Source organism: Podarcis melisellensis (genome assembly GCF_964234715.1).
Source record: "Podarcis melisellensis genome assembly, chromosome: 1".
In the NCBI taxonomy this organism is placed as follows: Eukaryota; Metazoa; Chordata; class Lepidosauria; order Squamata; family Lacertidae; genus Podarcis; species Podarcis melisellensis.
In genome coordinates this window covers 11370930-11389009 of record NC_138528.1, presented here as the reverse complement: position 1 = coordinate 11389009, position 18080 = coordinate 11370930, and the positions used below count along the sequence as shown (strand labels likewise).

The 18080-nt window shown below is 43.8% G+C and overlaps 1 long non-coding RNA gene across 2 annotated transcripts in view; it reads left to right on the top strand.

Moving 5' to 3' along the window:
• Positions 1-8680: 8680 nt before the first annotated feature.
• LOC309372821 overlaps positions 8681-18080 on the top strand; it is a 33319-nt gene continuing 23919 nt past the window's right edge. For both annotated transcript variants that reach the window (XR_014169697.1, XR_014169698.1), the window contains exons 1-2: positions 8681-8982; positions 9944-10000. This is a non-coding gene — a long non-coding RNA (uncharacterized lncRNA). The remainder of the gene's footprint in view (positions 8983-9943; positions 10001-18080) is intronic.

The window sequence follows — 18080 nt, the reverse complement described above, 5'->3', positions numbered from 1 at the left end:
AGCAAAATGCTGGCACTGTAAATGCAAATGAATGCCACAGACAAGTTGTAATAAACAGATTACACTAGTAGGACTGCACGAAGTTTTGTAAGGAGGATTATGTGAAATATTGCAAGGAAGAAGAGAATAATTATGAAGAGAATTATTAGTTAAGAACAATTAAAAGTTATAGAGAAATTAAGAAATGCGGATTAAGTGATAAAGAATGGAAAATCTTCAGAGGTAGTTGACGGAAGTCTAAAATATTAATGTATGTTAAATGATTGTTGGAAATGATATGTTAAAAAATTAATAAAAATGTATAATAATAAAACAGTGTGTCCTTCTTTTGAATAAAGGGGAAACAAAAACTCCGAGAACCAGTCAGGCGCCAGACAGAAAGAAAAGTTGAGTCATTTGGACAAAGGTTTATTAGGTACAACTGTAGGTCTTCCGGCGTAATGATATTCTAGATCAGTCTTCTCCAACCGGACCCCTCCAGCGAGGGCTGATGGAACCACTAAAACACCATGCAGCCATTTGTGTCCTCCATATTGGCTTTCCATTGGCTCATCTGGTTGGCCAATATGGGAACCAAGAAGCTGAGGCCTTTGCTCTGATCAAATCTAGATCATGAGACTCCTAACCCTGGGGTTGCGGGTCCATGTTGTGCAAAAGATCCCTGGAATTGCAGGGGTTTGGACTGGATGACCCTTATGGCCCCTTCCAAATCTGCAATTCTATATTCAGATCGTGGGACATGTGGGTGGTGCTGTGGGTTAAACCACAGCACCTAGGACTTCCCAATCAGCCACGACTGGACCTAATAGTCAGGGGTCCCTTTACCTTTACCTTTATATACAGATCCTAAACCTTACTGTATTTGACGTTTGGCTGTGGTTACTCGGCTGTGTGTGCAACCGGTTGGAATTATACAGCCTCACAAAAGCAGAGAAGGCACAGCTGCTGGATGAGACCTGGGAGGAGTTTTAGTATATTTGATTAGGAAGTTTCAGTTACAGTGAGGGTGTTGCATGCTGCTGTGGTTATATAAAACTAGAGTTGGACATCTGGCTGATCTCTTTATGTTTTTGCCCCTTTCTTCTTCCTTGATATATGGGGGAGATTTATTGCTTGTGAATTGGGACACGGTGACTCACCCTGACAGAATGAGCTCGCCTGAGGGCACCAAAACCCTTTGTAAACATCCTTTTGTCAGGGACGCCCAGAGGTTTGCTGAGGCCTGAGGCAAAAAAACCACAAAGATTGCCTATTTATTACATTTGCATTCTATTCGTAACTTGAAGTGGTGTAGATAGAATTGCTTCATTTTAGCTTGACACCAGCCCTGTGAGGTGGGCCAGGCCAAGTGACAGGGATTCACCCAAGGTTATCCAGAGAAGTGGTTTTTTTTGTTTTACTAACTCAGCAGGGAGTTGAGTCTCAGGGTGCGGAACAGCCTTACACTCGACCGCTGACATGTGCAGTGACCCAGAATGCAAACCCTGTGCAAACCGGGAGTTGACTGTACAGTGGTACCTTGGGTTAAGTACTTAATTCATACCGGACGTCCGTTCTTAACCTGAAACTGTTCTTAACCTGAAGCACCACTTTAGCTAATGGGGCCTCCTGCTGCCACCGCGCCACCAGAGCATGCTTTCTGTTCTCATCCTGAAGCAAATTTCTTAACCCGAGGTACTATTTCTGGGTTAGCAGAGTCTGTAACCTGAAGCGTATGTAACCTGAAGCGTATGTAACCCAAGGTACCACTGTACTTATCTACAGCTTTTCCATCAGGAGTTGTGCCCAAAGCGGCTTAGAACAAACATTCAAAACATCAAAACAGAGAACGCTGGAAATTCAAATATACAAAATACAGAACATGTCAGTAAATTCAAAATAATTTAGAAAACAGACTGAATTCAATACTACAGAAGAAAGAAAACCCAATCTAGGCTTAAGTACAAAAGTCTCTTCCTCAGCCCAGAGGTATAGGAAGGTCAGGTGGTACTCGGTGCAGAAAATTTATTTTCACCCCCCCCCATTGATTTTATATTTTTTTTGCCTGCAAAAATGGCTTTACGTTATTTCGTATTTTCTTACAAAGAAATAATAATAAGTAATAATAATAATAATAAATTATTTATTTCCTGCCCTACGCGCCCAAAGTCGGGCTCAGGGCGGCTAACTTCAGATACATAACATTGGTATAAAATTAAACAATAATTAAATTACCTCCTAAAAACATGTCAAAATCAAATTAAAGTCTAATTAGATGGCTTTCCACAAGGTTAGGGTTGGGAACAGTAAGTGCTCCACTGAATTAAATTTCAGCCTTCACGACATAGGAAAATGGTCAAGTAAAGAGCTATTTTTGTGGAGGAGGGTGAAGATATTAACTGATATGCATGAAATTTCATATATAGCTATATAATCCCTAGTGTAGTAAGATAAGACCTTTGGAGCAGGCATTTTCAAAAAAAGTTTTTTATGAACTGCCCTAGTAGGGCAGTAATTGTTCCTTGATAATTTGTCACCAACCTCCATGATGGAACCTGGGTTGACTGTCCCCCGTCCCCCTTCCTACGCCCCTGCCTTGGTCCAGTATACCTGAAGGAGTGTCTCCACCCTCATCGTTCTGCCCGGACACTGAAGTCCTCCTCTGAGGGTCTTCTGGCTGTTCCCTCACCGCAAGAAGTGAAGTTACATGGAACCAAACAGGGCCGCCTTGGTAGCGGCACCTACCCTTTGGAACGCCCTCCCATCAGATGTCAAGGAGATAAAAGAACTATACAACTTTTAGAAAATGTCTGAAGGCAGCCCTGTATCAGGAAGTTTTTAATGTTTGATGTTTTACTAAGTTTTTATATGTACTGTAGGCTGCCCAGAGCAGCTGGAGGAACCCAGCCAGATGGGCGGGCTATAAAAATAATTGTTGTTGTTGTTGTTATTTTATTATTACACTGGTACCTCGGGTTAAGTACTTAATTCGTTCCAGAGGTCCGTTCTTAACCTGAAACCGTTCTTAACCTGAAACTCTGCCGGAGCCCGATTTCTGTTCTTATCCTGAAGCAAAGTTCTTAACCTGAAGCACTATTTCTGGGTTAGTGGAGTGTGTAACCTGAAGCGTATGTAACCTGAAGCGTATGTAACCCGAGGTACCACTGTATTATTATTCCTGAGCTTCCTGGAAGTACCAACTGCTGGTGTAGGTCCTATTGCCCTTCGAAAACGATGGTTCAGATTTGTGAATGTCCCTGATCCAGCTCACAACTGTTGCTTCTGTAACTGTTCCAAACCAACGGAGCAGCAACTGGAAGTAGCTGCTGTTGTGCATCTGACTCACTTCGCTATATGAGCAGGATCCTATCGGTGGCAGATCAAGCCTCAGTCTTACCTGAAGCTGCCTCTTTGCAGCCCCGGCACAGACCTCACAAGCTCTTCTCCATCTTTGAATTTGCATGAGTAAGACGATGTGCCACGAGTCTGTTGCTCAAAGATATCCTGCTCTGCCCTCCCTACAGCGATTCAGGCAGACTCCCGAAACAGGAAAACGAAGCTCAAGGAAGCACCGGAGAATGCCAGTCTTCAGCTATCTCCAAAGCTTGTCTCGTCTTGCCTCTCTCTTTGAATGATCTTTACTTTGGAAATGGAAGATTCCAAACTCTTCTCCATGGTGGGCCAGGTAAAAAGTTATTTGAGGTCACCATGCCTGTAGAAACCCCTGTTATTGTTTTCACCAGTAAAGGGCCTTCGGACACCTTTCCTGTGGTTGGCAGCTATTGAAGTTAGAGGTGACTGAAGAGGTGATTGAAGAACAAGCAAGCAAGCAAGCAAGCAAACAAACAAACTGTAAACAGATAAGAACATTGGCAGGATTATTGTAATAACCTGCAGTTTTATAAGAGTATATATTTAAAGCAGATGAATAAAGGAATAAATGAAGTTATTTTGGATATGTAGAAAATATTGGAAAAGTAAATTTTATGAATCGCAGAAAGGGGGGAAGGAAGTCAAGTTTTGAAATGTGAAAATGACTATAAAATTATTGAAATGTATAAAATTGAAAATCGCAAAAAAGAACTTGATCTCTGTCATTTGGTTGAGGGCTATCCTGGGCTTGACACAATCATAGTTATAAAAGGCAACCCTCATTCTATTATCGATATGGGATTGTAAGGAGGCCGCGATTTCCATCAACGCCGTACCCTTTCCTCTGCAGTTCAGTTTCCGCTAAAACCTATGTTGTTTGTATCAGTGCCCGCTATGGCCAATGCAAATGCAATTATGTAATTATTCACACAATCAATTTCAATGCATTTCAGCAGGAGGGGAAACAATAAAAAACAATGCAAAAAACTGAATTATTTGCATAACCTTTGCAGGCGAGACGGCAAAAGCTGCTCATATTCACTTGCATAATTTTCATTCCTGACCTCGGACAAACATGCAAATTGTTGATCTTTCCACTCCTATTTCTGTTTGCAATGGCCCATCCAGCCCAGCATCCTGATATCACAGTGGCCAACCAGATGTCTGTGTGAAACCCTCCAGCAAGACCTGAGCGCAAGAGCCCCCACCTGCCCCACCCCCATTGGCTTCCAACAGCTGGTATTCAGATATGTGGCTGCTTCTGACTCCACAGTCAGAAGCACAGGCATCACAGCACTGACAGCCTTATCCTCCATGAAGTTCTCCAGTCCTGGGCCAGCCTGGATAGCGCAGTTGGTTAGAGCATGGTGCTGATAATGTCAAGGTTGCGGGTTCGAGCCCCCTATGGGACAGCTGCATATTCCTTGTATTGCAGAGAGATGATCTTCAGGGTCCCTTCCAACTCTACATATCTATGACTTTATTATTCTATTCTAGTTTATTATTATTTTTCAATATTTTTAATTAGCAATTTCAAAATAACAAAGTACCAAAACATATCCTATTCATTATTTCCCCCCTTCCCCCCTCCCCATCTAACCCTTCTCCCCCCAAGACTTCCCTCAGCTCCTCTCTCTGATTTCTCCACACGTATTATTCTCTGCGTATTGTAAAATTGTAGAACTCTTTATATTCTCTGTCTACTATGTTAACAATCAATACGTTTGTGTATGTTTATTCAAAACCTGCCAAAGAGTCCGGTCCATTTTGTTGTCTTTTAAAGTAACTTGTAAAAAGTTCCCATTCTTCTTTGAAATCACAGTTGTCCTTCTCTCCCGAAGTTTATATGTCAGTTTAGCCACTTCTGCATAGTTCATCAATTTCCCTTGCCACTGTTCAGGACAAAAGACTTTATTATTCTATTTTAAATCCATCCAAGTTGTCTCCTGTGGGAGCATGTCCCCTACTTTAACTAGGCACAATGTGAAGAAGGACTTTATTTTACCTGCCGTGAATCTCTCAACATCCAGCTTCACTGAATGTTCACAAGTTGGCTGGATGCTGAACTAAATGGACCTTCCATCTGATAACTCTTCACATGTTCTTACATATGGACTGTTGCATATATATACCTGTAAAACCACGCTTTGCTTCCTCTGTACATCAAGCCCACCTCATTTTAATATTTTTGGAGAATATGGTCTCTCGACCCTTTAAATAGCTCTCTCCCCCCTTCTCACCACAACCAGTCAGCTGTCCTCCTCATTCCTGCAGGTCAGACCTGTGGCTCTTCCTGATGAGACACATGCAACCTGACCCCCACCTCCCCCCTCTCCCCACCCAGCTGTTCCTCCTTCGTTTCCCTTCCCTGGATCTAGTCAAAGTCACTCTGGCGAATTCTTTACGCCTCTCAACATACAAGAGGAAGGGCAGTGGGGTTAGAGGGCAGGGTATTTTAAACAAGTCTCGGCTGGGGGGAGGGAAAGAAAGAATCTTCTGACACAAAAGAAACATGTGGGATTTATTGGGACAGATTGCAAAATGGAATGAATAATTGGTGGATGGTCGTCCGGACTGATAGGTGTACAGTTAAGACTTTTGGATAGACAGGCTGGGTTTCTAGTCTTACCTGGGTGCTGGCCGCTTAGTACCAAAATCAATATCCATGCAGGGCCAGTTTGGTTTTTGCTTCGTTTTGTTTTGCTTGTTAGCCTTTGGGCAAAAGACTCTCTGCACCTCCTCCAATTTCAGCTGTCTTCATAGGTAAAGGTAAAAGGACCCCTGACCATTAGGTCCAGTCGTGGCCGACTCTGGGGTTGCAGCACTCATCTCGCTTTTTGGCCGAGGGAGCCGGCATACAGCTTCCGGGTTATGTGGCCAGCATGACTAAGCCGCTTCTGACGAACCAGAGCAGCGCACGGAAACGCCGTTTACCTTCCTGCCGGAGTGGTACCTATTTATCTACTTGCACTTTGACGTGCTTTCGAACTGCTAGGTTGTCAGGAGCAGGGACCGAGCAATGGGAGCTCACCCCATCACAGGGATTCGAACTGCCGACCTTCTGATCGGCAAGCCCTAGGCTCTGTGGTTTAACCCACAGTACCAGCCAGAAGGACTGAAGCTGAAAGGGAGAGAGCATGGGATGAGAATGTCCCTTGCCTGAAATTGGAGAGCCACCACTAGTCCATGGGCTTAGTTCGACCTAACAGGCCTCTCTATTTGGCCTACGAGGCTATTCCAGCCTAGCTATGCCCACCTGCCTTATACTCGATGTTGTAAATAATGCCAGATTTGGGAAGGTACAGCCAAAAGGGGCTTTGCTGGAACCACCAATCAGTGCTTGCGAAACCCCTTTCAAGGCGCAGGATAAGATGCTGCACATCGCTTTGGACAGGGGTTCTGAAAGCCAACAATGAGCTGGGTTTTTTTAAAAAAATATATTTTTTATTAACCGACCAATCAAATCAAATCAAATCAAATCAAATCACATCACATAAATTCCAAATTACAAAGCCGAATTTTAAATTTTTGTTGGGGGTACCCATATTTCAAGTTCTGAAGGGGATCCAATCATCTTGCTGCTGCATTAATGTCCACAAATCTGTCCAAATAATGTTCATAATTCTATCCAGTCCTATCTTGCTGTTTCCCACATCTCATCTTGTTATTTTCATATATTTTTCCTTTTTCTTTGTGACCTCTTCTGATAATCTCCTTAAGCAGGTAAAAACAAGTTGTAATCCTGTGTGAATTTTTCTGTTCGTCGAATAGCCATATCGAGATGGGTTCCATATATCATCACTTCCATAAATAAAAGCACTCTTTCCATCATTAATCTTCGCAAATCTGTCGCCTTCTTTAGTCCTCTGAGGAGGTTCGCCCGCAGTATAAAAACAAATCCATTCCTCCTCCCAGACATAAATCTTTCGACAGAACTTGCCAAAATGGCGACGCTGTTTTTTTACTGCGTCATCCCAAAGCTCTTGTACTTTCCTCAATCTCCTTAAAACATGCTTTGGTTAGAATTTATCTCCACACAGTCTTAAATCATCCAGCTTAGGTCATTTAAGCGGCATTTCTGACTTGTGAGGGGGGATTATTGGTTAATCACATAGAAGAAAGAAAGAAAAGTCCCCTCCCATCCAGTCCCACTGCCGACATACCGAGCCTTGATGTGTCTTCTCATGATATATTCCTGTTTGTCCGACCCGTCTTCTTTCACAGAGGTCCCTTCAATTAGCAATCTTTACTCCCCATTCTTCACTTGAAATATGTGCATTTGCTTCTTCCTAATTGTTTATTTTCAAGTTGCTGCAGCTAGTGGCACGAATCAGAGACAGCGTCCAGGAGAGCTGAAGTCCACACAAGGGCATTCTGCCTAGTGCCCTCACCCCCTCGAATCCAGGGGTGATTTATGGGCACAGCAATGGCAGTCCCCCCCATTCCCTTGGGGGGCAGGGAGGCTGCATACTCCCATAACAGCCTCTTAATTACCTTGTGTGAGATAATACCTCGTGTTATTGTCGGCCAGCTTCCAATGTGCCCCTAGTGGCACCCCCATCCTTATATACAGTGGTACCTTGGGTTAATAACTTCATTCCGGTGGTCGGTTCTTAACCTGAAACTGTTCTTAACCTGAAGCACCACTTTAGCTAATGGGGTCTCCTGCTGCTGCCGCGTTGCTGCTGCGTGATTTCTGTTCTCATCCTGAAGCAAAGTTCTTAACCCGAGGCACTATTTCTGGCTTAGCAGAGTCTGTAACCTGAAGCGTATGTAACCTGAAGCATATGTAACCCGAGGTACCACTGTATATACCGTATAATGGCACCATCTTGTCCAGTGACTTTCATTCCAAAGAAACACAAACCAAGGTGTGTGTTGGCACTCCTGGAACAGAAGGCAGGAGTGTCTTTGTTTAGAAGATTCCATCAATAACCTTGATATAAATGCAATGGTTAAATGTGCTTAAGACCCACTTTTCAAATGTGGGGTGGGTGGGCAGGAACTTCCTTTGATGCTCTCTGCCCTCCCTCAACTAAATTTTAAGAATATCTGAAGAGGGCTTATCTGTATGCACTAGCAGGGGCATACATTGTTTTCTAAAAAATAAATGAGAAGCCTGCATGTACTAAACACAAGGTTTAGTGGAGACCTTTTTCTGAATAGATTTTTTTAAAAAAGCGCAATTTTTCATTACAGAAGATGAGTCAAGGAAAGAATGTGTGGCTAATTCAGATGAGAGGGGACCCCGGGGCGGGATTTGGAGACATGTTAATGCAAACACTTGGGAAGTTATCAAAGTGATATTATCATCTCTTGAACGTGTTTCGCAGCTTGAAAACAGCCTTGCATAATTGCATCTGAAATATAAAGGGAAAACGACCAGAGATATTATGTCTCTTAGCAAGGCTGTGCCTAATTTCCTCCTCTCTGATGATTCTGTTTTCCAGGCTCTCCACAGTTTTCGACAAAACCCTTCAGCAGCATCCGGCTAATGTTGCTTTCTGAAATGCTACATTGAAGACAAAGGTTAAATTTAAAGAGACTTCCCTGTGGCTTCCTTCCAATGTAACAGTTTGCTGGATGGTTGTACAATCGATGATGCTGACTCACCTGTTTGTCTTGTGCCAGGTAGGTTGTCCAATTTCTTTCAATAATTATCATATATACTGAGCTGCTTGTATGTTTACGTCCCTTTTTTTAAACAAGCAGCAGCACTTTTTGGGGCTGGGAGAGCAGTTGCCAAATAGCTCTGGGGGTTGGCCTAGAAGGGGTGTTGGTGATGGCATGGGTACTATGCAACTGGCACTGTGCTCTAGTTATCTCCCGCTTGGACTACTGCAACGCGCTCTACGTGGGGCTACCTTTGAAGGTGACCCGGAAACTGCAATTAATCCAGAATGCGGCAGCTAGGCTGGTGACTGGGAGTGGCCGCTGGGACCACATAACACCGGTTCTGAGAGATCTGCATTGGCTCCCAGTACGTTTCCGAGCACAATTCAAAGTGTTGGTGCTGAACTTTAAAGCCCTAAATGGCCTCAGTCCTGTATACCGAAAGGAGCGTCTCCACCCCCACCGTTCAGCCCGGACACTGAGATCCAGCGCCGAGGGAATTCTGGCGGTTCCCTCATTGCGAGAAGTAAGGTTACAGGGAACCAGACAGAGGGCCTTCTCGGTAGTGGCGCCCACCCTGTGGAACACCCTCCCTTCAGATGTGAAGGAAATAAGTAGCTATCCCATTTTTAAAAGACATCTGTAGGCAGGGAAGTTTTTAATATTTAATGCTGCATTGTTTTTAACACTTGATTGGAAGCTGCCCAGAGTGGCTGGGAAAACTCAGCCAGATGGGTGGGGTATAAATAATAAATTATTATTATTATATTATTATATTTATGTCTACTGTTAATATTGCCTTCAGCTGATTCCCCACACTCCAGAGCTCAGTCTGGGAGATTTCAATGTGTGTTTTAAAATTTTATTTTGGAAAATAGCAGGTATGCAATATCCAGAAGAGATCCACGTCTTGCAGCATAAGATTCTAGAATTCCGAGCTTATCTTAGTTTGTCAACATCTGCATTATTTCTCCTGCAGGTGCTCCGGAGTCGACGCTTCTGATCCATGAATCAAAAATGTAGCAGAATGTTCAAGGTATGTTTGCACTGAATCCAAAAATACTGCTTCTAACTATCCCTAGTGCCATACCAAAATTATTAGAACATAGCTCAGTTGGTTAGAGCCTGGTGTTGATAATGGCAAGGTTGCAGGTTTGATCCCTGCATGGGGCAGCTGCATATTCCTGCATTGCAGGGGGTTGGACTAGATGATTCCCAGGGTCCCTTCCAACTCTACAGTTCTATGATTCTATAATTCTATTAAAAAGCCTGCCTCCTGGGTGAGGCCAATGGCCCATCTACTCCAGCTTCTGGTTCTCATAATGGCCAACCAGATGCTATGGGAAGCCCGAAAGCAGGACCTGAATGCAACAGTTCTCTTCCCACCTGTGGTTCCCAGCGCATGGTATTCAGAGGCGCACTGCCTCCAATGGTGGACTTGGAACATAGCTATCATGGCAAATAGCCACCGATAGCCTTACCCTCCACAAATTTGTCTAATTCACTTTTAAAGCCCTCACAGTTGGCACACCCAACTCTCCATCTTGTAAATTCCATAATTTAACTACAGTCATACCTCGGGTTGAATGTGCTTCAGGTTGAGCGCTTCAGGGTTGTGCTCTGCAACAACCTGGAAGTCACGGAGCGCGTGACTTCCAGGTTTCGCCGCTCGCGCATGCACAGACACTCAAAATGGCATCACACGCATGCGCGGAACCGGCAAAATGCAACCTGCGCACGCACTGTCACGTCTTATGTTCCATTCAGGATGCGAACGGGCCTCTGGAACGGATCCCGTTCGCATCCCGAGGTACCACTGTATGTGGAGAAGTCCTTTCTATCATCTGCCCCAAGCCTTTCAACATCCATCTTGATTGGGTGAGTTCTACTATTATGGTAGAAGGAGCCAGCCTTCCTTCTAAGAGTCTGTGACGTTACTTTTCCTTGGTGCCCAAAATCTTTCCAAATGTATTCGATTAGCTGGGCATCTTGCTTCGTTGCCCCCACACAACGTCCTCTGGCTCCATCTCGGTTTTCCTGTGTGATTATGTCCAAGAAACACCCTGTCTCCTTGTGCCTCAGTTCCTCCATTTGTTACCTGTCATTTATAGAAACCTGCCATTATTAGTGTAAAGGTCAGAGGAAAAAATGACTAACGGCCGAAGTGCGAAACAATATTCAGCCCAGAACTGTTTTCTGGGGTGTAATGTATGTGTCTCTCCTGTTTCTTGGAGCGATGGCTGGGCCAAGTACAATGTAAAGGAAATGTCCTTTCATCTAATATTAACAATCAGAGTCCGGGAGAGGGGAGGGGGAGGCGGATTGACCTTAGCGTGAACATAATTCAAATGAGTAATAATTTCCTGCTATTTTAGGGCAGCCTTCAATAAATTTATTGTTCTGCAGTTTCATAAGGTTAGGCTGGGTTGCTGGGAAAGCTGATATTGCTTATCAGGCTTGCGCCCAGGCATTATGGTCTCATGAATAGCGCCCTCAGGCTTGTCACTGCTGGCGATTGAATTGATACTGGCTCCGGGGGAACCTGGGGAGGACCCCGGTTTCTCAAGGATTGCAATGAGATAATAAGGCTGGTTCACACAGTCGGGAATGGAGGAAAGCTGTAAACAGAGTGGGGCTGAAGCACACAGGCTTACCCACCCCCACACATTGCAATTTGTAACGTGTACATCAGCTATAGGGACATATAGGTGTACACACATAGGGACGGGGGAATCTGCCAGTTTCGGTTTATCTGTTTCTCATTTCTCCTGGCCTTAAGTCCAGCTCTCCTCATCTACACACCCACTTTCAATTAAAAAGCAACAAGACGTCGCCGCGCAAATTCATCAGCGTTTGCGTGCAAATTTCTCCTAACGTACACATTCGTATAGAGTTTTGCTTAATAGACACGTTTTCTGATTTCCTCCGATATAATGAATTTCTAGAATGTTGTTTGCATGAATATATGCATTGACCAGAGAACTGCGCTGCAAAACTTGCAGAAGGCTGATTTTTGAAAGATGGGCTGCGTTTCAGCTGGCGTTTTGTTTTGGAAAATGTGAACCTGGTAGATTTACCTTTGAATGTGCACAGAATGAAATTTGCGTCTTGTCTTTTAGATTATAGGACTGCAGACGGAGGCTGGCTTGCTTGTTATTGATCTTATGGCAGCTTGTTATGGCGGCTATGATCTACCTCTACGGTTGGAGGCAGTTGCTGGGAATCAGAAGAGTGTGTGTGCATGTGTGTGTATGCATGCGCGTGCATGCACACAGAGGGTGAGGAGTTCTGTTGAACTGATTCAGCTACAGGGCTCTTCTTATGTACAAGCAGGTACCACTTAACAAACACAATGCATTCCCTGGAAAGTTCGTTCATTAGGTAAGTGTTCACATAAAGTCCACAATTTCCACTGATTCCTATGGGAAAGCGTGTTCTCCTTCATGGAGAGCACGTTTTGCGGTGGGGTCTAACAAGACACCTCACTGTTGATGGGCGGGGAAAAGTAGTTGGCCACCTTTCCGATTGGGCTCCTCTTGTTGTTGGGGAGAATTTGATGTTGCCATTTTCCTATTGACAGCCAAGAAGTCTTTTATTCCCTGCGTGCAGCGTTGAGCTTCCTCTTTTCACCGCACGCATTGGATCACCCGCCCACCCTCCCTATATTTAGGGTTGTTCGCATTGACCTTGCTATGCTGGTCATGGGCTCGCCAGCTTGATGGAGTCTCCTGAAAACATAGAACATATTTGGTTCTATGTTTATTTGGTTCTATGTTGTCAAGAGAATCCATCAAGAGTGCATATTTTGTGATTTTCAGAGATTTATAAGATTTCTGTTTATTTGGTTTTGCAGAGAGTGCATAATTTATATATTTCATACTGTTCAGTGTTCTGTATAGATTATATAAAGAGTTTATATTGACATCACATTGTACTTGGCCATCGTGTTGCCTTGGATATTACTGATAATTGTTTGCAACACAGGGGTTTAATTGTTTGGTTACTTATTGTCTTACACTGGCCAGCCAGATACTTATGAGAAGCTCATAATAAACAGCAGCTTTCTCCTGCTTGTGATTCACCGCGACAGAAAGCAGAGACATGCTGCCTTTGACAAGGAGGTAATAAATAGCCACCAGGAACAGCAGCCACTGATTGCCTTAGCCTCCACAAATTTTCTATTCCCCTTTTAAAACCATCCGCGTTTGTCATCACCAACTTGTGGGAGCAAATTCCATTTTCGAAGAAGTGTGCAAGGTGGATTGGGAAATGGTTCGGTTTTTAAGATATCGTAGCCCCCCTTGTGCCCTCCATATTTCCCAACATCAGGGTCTTTTCCAGGGAGTCTTCTCTTCTCATGAGGTGGCCAAAGTATTGGAGCCTCAGCTTCAGGATCTGTCCTTCCAGTAAGCACTCATGGCTGATTTCCTTCAGAATGGATTGGTTTGATCTTCTTGCAGTCCATGGGACTCTCAAGAGTCTCCTCCAGCACCATAATTCAAAAGCATCATTTCTTCGGCGGTCAACCTTCTTTATGGTCCAGCTCTCACTTCCATACATCACTACTGGGAAAACCATAGCTTTATCTATACAGACCTTTGTCTGCAAGGTAATGTCTCTGCTTTTTAAGATGCTGTCTAGGTTTGTCATTGCTTTTCTCCCAAGGAGCAGGCGTCTTTTAATTTCGTGACTGCTGTCACCATCTGCAGTGATCATGGAGCCCAAGAAAGTAAAATCTCTCACTGCCTCCATTTCTCCCCCTTCTATTTGCCAGGAGGTGATGGGCCCAGTGGCCCTGATCTTAGTTTTTCTGATGTTGAGCTTCAGACCATATTTTGCGCTCTCCTCTTTCACCCTCATTAAAAGGTTCTTTAATTCCTCCTCACTTTCCGCCATCAAGGTTGTGTCATCTGCATATCTGAGGTTGCTATTTCAAAAAAATCATGAACCCTTAAAATAACACATGTTTGTATGTTATTTTCACTAAATGTGCATTTTTAAATGCGTACTTTACCCCCATTCGACGCAACTTTCTACACAATACTTGGCTGAAGATGCTGCACTGCAAAGTCTGGGGTAGTATGAATTTAGGAAGATGGCTGTGTTTTGGTTCGTGCGTATAGTTTCAGGAATTCTGAAGTTGGTGGTTTCATGTTTAAATGCCAATGGAACTGAATTTCTCCCCCATCGCTCTTCGCCAGCCGTGCAGTGCAATTCCACTTTAAAAAGCAAGAGAGGAAACCTTTTCTTGTTTCAGATCAGAGCCATTGTTTAAGCTTCCTGTTGTTATTATTCCGACACAAAGAATTTTAGGTCTTGGCTGCCGACATTCCAAAGCGACCCTCAGGTTCTAAACAATGTTTCACCCTAGTAATGTTTTCCATCTTGGAATCACATCATCTGCATTTTTTTGTAATAATAAAAAACCAATCTGGATATCTTTCATGTGGGTATATTTTATTGAAATATTGACGTCCCCCCCCCCCAATTAAGAAACTGTTCTTTTCATCGTCATTAAATTAGTTCGATAACAATGTGAGTTTATTTTTATTTCTAAGTAGGATTTATTTTACCCTTGCAACTGAATGTCCTTTTGTTGAGCTATAACATGTCTTGGCTGCATCCTCTGCCAGAAATAGAACCCAAAATAGCGCCCAGAAATGAATCAATAAAATGCTATTTTCCTTTTCATTTTATGACTTGCATGTCATTTGCATGTTGGTGTTTTTTTGAAAAAGAAACACACAGAAATGACACATTTTCTATAAAGAAAACAAGGAAATCATCTGTAGACTGTGCTTACGCAAATAGAGTTTTTTGATAGACTTGAGACTGTTAATTTTTTATAAAGTAGAAGCTGCAATCCTAAACACACTCACTAGTGAAGAAGACCCAGTAATCCCAATGGGGCTTCCTTTTAAGCAAATATGCATAGGATTTTGCTGTAAGGCATCGGATCTTAGTTTAAAACTTTGAAAAGTTCAGCCTAGTAGGTGTATATTAACCTGGAGAGGAACTAGGACAGGCAAAGTAAACTCGGCCCTCCAGATGTTTTGGGACTACAACTCCCATCATCCCTGACCACTGGTCTTGTTAGCTAGGGATGATGGGAGTTGTAGTCCCAAAAACATCTGGAGGGCAGAGTTTGCCTATGCCTGAACTAGGAGGAGAAATAGATATTAGGCCAGAGAAAGTTCCAGAAAGACAGAAAGAAAATGGCAGGTGGGAAACCGAATCAGTACCTCCAGCATCTGAAAAGTTTGGACAACTAAATCAATGTCTGTTTGGGTTTCACAGAAGACTTTCTAAGTAGAATGTGCTGCCAAGTATTGTTTTGGGGAAAGTGAATTTAAATAGGTTTGCATTAGAACAAGAACAGAACCAAGTTTCTCCCTGCCCCTAATACTGGTCAACGCTCAGTAGGACAGTAGAACTGAGACTCCACCTGTCTGGATAATATTTTATTTCAGGCAATGAGATCGCGAGAGGATGAATCCCTCAGCTTTTAGTCATCTCCTTGACTTCTCTCTGCACACAGTTCACAGAATGCCAATTCCCAAGAGTTAACTGAGATCACTTTTATTACTTTGGAACAGGGGTCAGCAAACTTTTTCAGCAGGAGGCTGGTCCACTTTCCCTCAGACCTTGTGGGGGGCCGGACTATATTTTGAAGAAAGAAAATATGAACGAATTCCTATGCCCCACAAATAACCCAGAGATGCATTTTAAATAAAAGCACACATTTTACTCATGTAAAAACATCAGGCAGGCTCCACAAATAACCCAGAGATGCATTTTACATAAAAGGACACATTCTACTCATGTAAAAACACGCTGATTCCTGGACCGTCAGCAGGCTGGAATTAGAAGGCTATTGGGCCGGATCCGGATCCCAGGCCTTAGTTTACCTACCCATGGGAAAGAGTAACCTTCTTGGGCTATGCAGATATAGCAACAGTTGAAAATATATATAAATTAAAACTTAGTCACTAAAATATAACCTAAATTTATCATTTAAGGCCTTAATCATTATGATAGCACAGCTTGTTCCCTAAGTTTTATGGCAATCGCACAGAATTTGTTACAGATAGGTAGCCGTGTTGGTCTGCCATAGTCAAAACAAAAAAAATTCCTTCCAGTAGCACCTTAAAGACCAACTAAGTTAGTTCTTGGTATGAGCTTTCGTGTGCATGCACACTTCTTCAGATACCTGAAGAAGTGTGCATGCACACGAAAGCTCATACCAAGAACTAACTTAGTTGGTCTTTAAGGTGCTACTGGAAGGCACAGAATTTGGCTACCCTTAACGTGATCTCAGGATCCTTGTCCTCTACCAGGGATTTTAGACATTGAAGTTTGGATTCATTTGGAAATTTTTGCATAGCAAGGGATAATAAATACCAAGCGTATAACCCCATAGAGACGGCAGCATAACAAGGCATGAAAGACAGTTTCTACCTCCATCAAGCCGCAGGGGCAGACTCGTTCCGCGTATGGTTTATCCTCGAATCTGCCCTGCAAAAGACTCTATTGATGGAGGATCTTTCTCATAGTCTGAAGAGGGTGCCTGGGACTTGGCTTCAATGTCTGTCTGGCTCGTTGCATTGCAAATTTATTTATTTTAAAAATGCACACATCACAGCGCCACAGAACTATTCCAGTGTTAAATGGTGCGCAAATGAATGTCCAGAATGCGCCTATTCCTGTGTCTTCAGCATCTTGTTTCCTCAATAGTCTTCTGCAGTTTGGCACCTACCCAGATTAGGCAGAGAGTGTCCTGGTTGGAGGGTCTAAGAAAGCCGATAGGGTGCTCAGGGATGCAAAGCCTCTGTAGTAAAACCGTGAGACGTATTTTGTGCACACACAGTAAGCGGAGAAGGGTCTGGTCGCCGGCTTGGAATCTGAACGCTGGCAAATCCGACTGGGAAGCAAGAACGCGAGCAATGTGGACGCTTGAAGTTTCTCACAGCGGCACATGCCATTCATTTGATCAAATGTGGGAAACGGTGGAAGGTTTTCTCAGCTGTACAGGAGCAAGTGCCTCCTCATGTTTGCATGGCCATGGGAACACTGTGCATGCACCCTGCTGCGGTCGTTGCAAAGCACAAAGGGAGGTCTTGGCCAGGGGTGGGCAGTGGTGAGAGGCCTCCCTGGACCCCGGGCTTCCCATCCGCTGCATTGCTGTGCTAACTGGGAGGGAGAAGGGTGCTGTGGTACGATACAATACAATACAATATGATATCTTTATTGTCCTTGTCCCATACAGAACAATGAAATTGAAAATTGGATTTGATATCCCACTTTATCACTACCCGAAGGAGTCTCAAAGCGGCTAACAATCTCCTTTCCCTTCCTCTCCCACAACAAACACTCTGTGAGGTGAGTGAGGCTGAGAGACTTCAGAGAAGTGTGACTAGCCCAAGGTCACCCAGCAGCTGCATGTGGAGGAGCAGGGAATCGAACCCGGTTCACCAGATTACGAGTCCACTGCTCTTAACCACTACACCACACTGGCTCTCTACAAAATCTACATAAGACATAAGACATTCAAAACCCCCTAAAAACTCTGAAACCCCATTTTAAAATACAATATACTATAGAGACTCCTTATGCTGCGTTTAGAACCAGAATTGCATTGCATAGAAACTGTTTCTCGGGTGGCTAGTCCTAGTTTTTATAACCCTGTACCTTCTTCCAGAAGGCAGAAGGTGAAAGAGATCATTTCCAGGGTGCGTACTATCCTGCGCTATCTCTGCAGCTTTCTTATGGCACCTGACAGCATAGATTTGATCTAAGGTGGGAAGAGTACACCCAATTATTCTCTCTGCAGTCTTTACAACCCTGGACAGCATTGTTTTTTCCCTGGCCCAAACCACACATACAGACCAAAGGTCAGTGCAGTGCACCACCGCCACTGCTGTCACGTCATGCTGGACTTCCCACCACCTCCTCTCTCTCTCCCGGCAAGGACAGTGATGTGGTTGACAGCAAGCCAGCACCCTTCCCTGCCCACCGCCCCTGAGGCCCACTATATAAAAAGGCATGCATTGTGGCTGCGAAAAGACAGCGGCAGAAGGTGCACGTAAAAGGTGGAGTTCGGAGGTTGACAACATGAG